This window comes from Gossypium raimondii, chromosome 6 (genome assembly GCF_025698545.1).
Source record: "Gossypium raimondii isolate GPD5lz chromosome 6, ASM2569854v1, whole genome shotgun sequence".
Classification (NCBI taxonomy): Eukaryota; Viridiplantae; Streptophyta; class Magnoliopsida; order Malvales; family Malvaceae; genus Gossypium; species Gossypium raimondii.
Window position 1 is genome coordinate 44138342 of NC_068570.1, and position 6475 is coordinate 44144816.

Here is a 6475-nt window from a genome sequence, read left to right on the forward strand (position 1 = left end):
ATTTAATTATGTGATTACCTTTAGATCGAGAAACAAAAGGACCGGTTGGTAATCGTGGAAAAAAAATGGTTGTCGAGTAACCGTTCTCAACCTTAATAGCCAGCATAACTCGGTAAGCTCGTAGTTCTGAACTCGAACTTCATAAATTGTCTTATTTCAGTTAGCTACTACTTGATATCTTATTATATCTTTAATGTATTTGTGATTTCAATTGAATAGAGGTTTATGGAATGTGATATTATGAAATAATTTAATGTATGGTTAGTAGATAATTGGAGTAGAAGTATTATTAAATTACGAAATGTGATATTGATTAATGAAAAGTAATATTATGGACTTTCAAATGAGTAATTGACATCATCGATTTGTTCAACTAGCACTGGACGCAACTTTCGTCAGTTTATCTAACTAGTGTTGGGCACACATTCGTCGGTTTATCCGACTAGCACTGGGTGCAAACATCGTTGGTTTATCCAACTAGAGTTGGGCTCACTATTGATTTTTTGGTATATCCGACTAGCGCTGGGCACAACTTTTGATAGTTTATCTGACTAGTGCTGGGCACATAAACATGGAAATCCGACTAGCTTTGGGCACAAACTCTTCTGTGGTTTATCTGCTAGGCACCAGGTGCCATGTAACTAATGGACCATACGGCAAGGTATTATGATTCATCGAAAAGAGTTAGTTATAGGTATTATAAAAGAAGAATTGGAATTTTTCTTTGGTTGAGGAATAAACTCTTATGATTTGGTTATTCTTGTGGTTAATCATATAAATGAAATCTATTAAATGTGAATTGAATTTCCACGGGTTAGATAAATAGTAGACTCAAACTTGGTATCCTACAAGAATCCCGTACTCAACGTTGGTGCTGTTTTCTTTTGTAAATTTTGGATGTACCTAGGGTGTGATTATATCCTTGAAGTTGAATCTTTTGAATATGTGATTATAAGTCTGTATATATAGATATATGTTATAGAGCATGTTTTGGTGATGGTTGGATTTGCCTATATGTTTATTTCATGTGATAATATTCAATGAAAGTAGTTATTTTGAGAAAGATGAAGATAGGTTATGTTTTTACCATATTCAATTATTTGATTGCTTGAACTTTATTTGAGGTACCTATGAATGGTATACTGGATGTGAATGGATAATTTAAATGTGGTGTCAATGAGGGCACATTGGTTAGGAACTTAATATGTGTTTTTTGTTATGTTTTGAGCTTATTTTAATGTATTTTGATGTTGTTTAACTCATTTTAAAGTGTACTTTGTTAGGTTGAATGGTTAAGCTTGCAATGGTTTTGGAAGAGCTTGTTTCTAGGTGAATTTTTGTCCATACGGCCTGAGACACGGGCGTGCATCTCAGTCGTGTGTGACACACATCCCAGTGACACGGTTGTGTGTCCCCTGTAGATTCCTTTGCTTGCAATTCAGGAAATTACACGAACTAGCACACAGCTTGGAACATGGGCATGTGAGGCCATTTCGAAGGTTACATAGTTTGGCACACGATCATGTGGCTTGGTCGTGTGACCCTACTCAGAGAGTTAGACGGGTTGGGTCATGGTCGTGTGTCCCCAATTCAAAGGCTGCATGGCTTGGGACACGGATGTATGTCTCAACCATGTGAGTCACACAGCCGTGTGACCCCTGTAGTCAAAATTTTGAAACTTTTTCTTAAACTTTCCAAGTGATTTCGAATTTGTCCTGAATTCTTTCCAATGTATTTTTAGGGCCACAAAGGCTTGATTTAGGGACGATATGCATGTAAATGACTAGATTTTAATGTGTTTATGATTATATATATGAAATATATGTTTAAATGTTCTAATTATGCAAGAATGTTTTGTAACCCTAATTTAGCTATGGATACGGGTTAAAGGCGTTACAATACTAATACAAATACTAATCAATCGTAAATACATAACTAACCTAAACAACTAATACTAAAAAATATATGTATGTACTAATAATGAACAAATAAAGAAAATTAATATTAATACTAAGCAAAAAACTAATACTACTAATACTAATAGCAATAATAGTAACAATAACTAAAAAAGAAAAAAAAAGCTAAATTGAAACTAAACACATGCACAAATAAATAATAGTACCACCCAACAAAATAATAATAAAAGTAATAATAAAAAATATGATAATAATAATAACTAAAAATAATAAAATAATAAGTAAAATAAAATAATTAAATAAAAATTAAATAGAAGAACAAGGAAGGAGCCAAACTGTGGGGTTTTGGATGTTCGGTGGCAGTAGTGCTGGAGACATGGTGGTCTTGGTCGACAGAGGTAAATGATCGGTGATTGGAGTAGGAATGGTGGAGTGGTTTTTGTTGTGTCAGTCGAGTGAGGGAAGAATGGGGAAGGTGGAGACGAGAGGAAGGGGAAGGAGGGATGAGAGGAGATCGAAGGTGGAAGGTCCGCTAGGTCAACGAAGGATGCGGGGGAGAGAATGACGCATGGTGGAGACGGGTTCTGGTGGTGCGTGAAGTAGGGAAATGGCATGGGTGCGAAAGGGAAAAACGGGGTTGGGTGTGTCTCATGTTGATAACGAGAAAGGGAAGAAAAGAATGGACAGGCCGTGTGAGTGGAGAAAGACGGCGGTGGCTAGGGAGTTGAGGAAGAAGGCAAAATTTAAAAAAGAAAACAAAATTCAAAATCCTAGTTTATAGATGACATGTGCATGTAGTTGGCTAGTGTTAGGCCACACGGACGTGTCTAAAGACCATGTAAATCCGCTTAGCCCTTGTGGCAATTTAAAAATTAATAAAAATTAATCCCAATTTTCACACGGCCTCAGACACGCCTGTGTGTTACATACAGCCATGTGCGAGCCCGTGATAAGCTGTAAAAGTAACATATTTTAATCTTATTCTTAATGCGTTTTTGGATGATTAATTATGTAAATTAGTGAATTTGATGCTCCTAATCCTTTAAATTCATGTTTCTATACTTAGTAGAGCATTTGGGAGCAAAAGGAGCAAAAAAGGAGCCAGAATCGGACAAATATAGCTATTTCTAGGATCCACACGGCCTGGGTATTTCCACACGGGCTGGCCACACGCCCATGTGCCAGCCTGTGTTGATATTGCACTCTGCTTCCTAAATACGTAGAAAAACTCAATTTTTAGGCTTTATGTGCATTCTAAAGTCCATAAATACAAATTAGAAAAAGACCTAAGTGGGTACTCAGAAAAGACCAGAAAAAGCACTCGAAGAACGCCATCGGAATCAACTCGGAAGTGGATCTCCCTCAAGATCGAAGATCTCCATTTAATTTCTTTTGAAGTTTTATTGATTTTCTTTATGTCTTGTAGTTATTCTAACTTTGAGATGTTTTCATTCAGGATTATGAACTAAATTCCCTAAATACCTGGGGAAGATGAAACCTATGCTGAATCTTATTATTTAATTTTTGATTTACGCGATAAATAATTGATTTTTTTCTCAATTCTGTATGCTTATTTCTTGTTTTAATATTTTTGAGATATTAATTCAAGTTTAATGTGCTTATTTTAGTAGAGAAAAAGTCCCTGTTTAAGAGTAGATCTAGCATAATTGAGTGGAGTTGTATGCAATCCTAGAAATAGGACGACATAAATCTATCGGATTAGAGTCAAATCTAATAGGGGAATTCATAAATTGAGTTAATGCAACAATAGGAGTTTTAATTAGAAAAAGATTTTAATTAATTAACCTAGAGTCAGTTGTTCTTACTCTCAAAAGAGATATTAACATAATCTAGAGATTTCTACGGATCAAGACACAAGTGAATAAATCGTTTAATTCAGATTTATAATAATAGGTGAAGTCTAGGTGGACTCTTTCCTGGGTATTGTCTATCTCATTGGTTATCTTCGATTATTTTCCTATTTCATTCTCTGTTGCACTCTTAGTTAGATTACTTTAGTAATTTTAGATTAAAACCAATCACTCCAATTTGTCAGCTAAATAATATAAAAACGGTAATTACTAGTACTTTTAGTCCTTGTGGATACGATATTCCCTACTCACCATAACATACTATTGTTCGATAGGTGCACTTACCTTAGTCGTATTTATAGTTAGTTTAGTGACCGCCAGCCCGTGTAAGCCACATGACCGTTTCTTTAGACTGTGTAACTCACTATTTTGAAATTAAATTAAAAAAATTCACTCTAGTATACACACGGCCTTAGACACGCTCACGCGTCCAGGCCATGTAGATCACCCCAGATCGTGTGACCCTTTAATTTTTTTTTAAAGTAATAAAAACAAAAACAAACTGAATAAAATTTTTTTAAAGTTTTTTTAAATTTTATTTATTTTTAAGTTTTTTTAAAAATGAACATCAAAGTAAATAATAAATAATAATATATAAAAACACTCGGGTTGTTCCTGAGAAGCGCTTATTTAAAGTATAAGCTTGACTTCCTTTTTTAGGCTCACGGTTACGGTGGATCTTGAAGCCGAAGCTCCTTTCTCTCGTTATCAGTTTTACTACCAAAAGAAGGTTTGAAACGAGTACTTTTTACCTTGAACGTGTCAAATTCAGAATGTGTTACCTTAATTGTACCGTATGGAAAAACATTTACTACTACAAATGGGTCGACCCTCTTGACTTAAGCTCTGAAAGGAACATTCGTGGATCCAATTTGTCTTGCAGTACTTTGTCCCCAACCTTGAATTCATTCGTTCTCATCACATGCACATCATAACATCGCTTTGTTTCTTCGTTGTGTTTTCTCAATTTATCATCAACTCTTGTTTGGCATTCATCTAGTTCGTAGAGCTGCACCATTTGCATTTCACTTGTCCCTCAAGTTCTATCACTTTGGATAGAATACGGCTCCAACACATTTTTATGAGGGATATCCTGCAAAGAATGTTGAGCATCATGGTTACTAACATTGACAGAATAATTAGCATTATCTCGTTTATTAGGGACTCTAATAAAATCTCGTGCTTGAATAGTAACATTTTCATCACCTACACGAAGCACAAGCTCACCAGTACCAACATCAATCACAGCTCTAGAGGTGGGTAAAAAGGGTTGACCTAATATCATAGGTACCTTAATATCCCCATCCATGTCCAATACAAAAAAATGAATAGGAAATATAAATTTATCAACTTTCACAAGTATATCCTCAATAATACCCTTAGGATATCTGATTGATCTATTTGCTAGCTGAATACTCATCCTAGTGGGTTTGAGTTCCCCAAGACCAAGTTATTGAAACATCTTATTAGGCGTAACATTTATACTAGCCCCTAAATCAGCCAAAGCATTTTCTACATTTAAATTACCAATGGGACAAGGAATAGTATAACTCCTTAGATTTTTAAGTTTGTTGGGTAGTTTGTTTTGGAGAACGGTCAAGCAAACTGCATTAAGATCCACAGTCAACGAGTCATCTAACTTTCATTTGTTTGTTAATAGCTTATTTAAAAATTTTACATACTTTGGCATCTGCAAAAGAGCTTCAACAAACGGTAAGTTAATGTGTAATTCTTTTAAGAGATAAAGAAATTTACCATATTGTTCGTTTGTGTGGTCTCTCTTCAATGTTGTTGGAAATGGAATTCAAGGTTTTTATTCTCTAACCACTGCCTTTTCCTTTTTCTTACTTTTCTCAACCTTATCATTGTTCTCAATAGCTTCTAGCTTTGGTTTCTGTTCAAGCTCGACTAACCCTTCCACACTTAGAACAGTGAGTACGTGGAGTTTCTCCCTTGGGTTAGTTTCAGTATTGCTAGGTAGGCTACCTTGTAGTCTTTCTAAAACTAATTTTGCAAGCTGTCCAATTTGATTTTCAAGCCATTGAATCGATGCGTGCTGATTTTTCAAAGTTGTCTCAATGTTTTGAAATCGAGTTTCTAACACCGAAATAAATTTTTCCAACATCTCTTCAAGGTTCAGTTTCTTCCCTTACTGATAAGGTTGCTGAAAACCCGAAGCAAGTTATGACCTTTGATTTCCTTGACCACCCCAAAAGAAATTTGGATGGTTCCACCAACCTGCATTATAGTTATTTTTATAAGGGTTACTTTGAAGTAGGTTTGAACTTGCAACCACAAAGGTAACCCATGATGAGGGCACCTTCTCAATAGATACTTAAATCTCTCACAAGCATCATATAATGCTTCAAATCAATTTGGGTAAAAGAAGAGATGTTGTTCCCTAACTTAGTTGTTTTAGCCGGTGGGAAGTACTTCAACAGAAACTTCTAGGTCATTTGAGCCCATGTAGTGATAGAACCTCGTGGTAAAGAAGTTAACCATTGTTTTTCCTTTCTCCTCAACGAGAATGGAAACAACCGTAAGCGTATGGCACATCAGTGGCACCATTAATCTTGAAAGTGTCGCAAATCTCTAGAATGTTAGCCAAATGAGTATTTGGATCTTCATATTACAAACCATCAAACTGAACATACGATTGTATCATCTGAATGGTGTTTGGCTTCAATT

The 6475-nt window shown here is 35.3% G+C and overlaps 1 non-coding gene across 1 annotated transcript; it reads left to right on the top strand.

The window, feature by feature from the left end:
* Positions 1-6089: 6089 nt before the first annotated feature.
* LOC128042181 (small nucleolar RNA R71) lies at positions 6090-6195 on the top strand. Its single transcript, XR_008197387.1, has one exon. It is a non-coding gene; the product is annotated as a small nucleolar RNA R71 (small nucleolar RNA).
* The last annotated feature ends 280 nt before the right edge of the window (positions 6196-6475 follow it).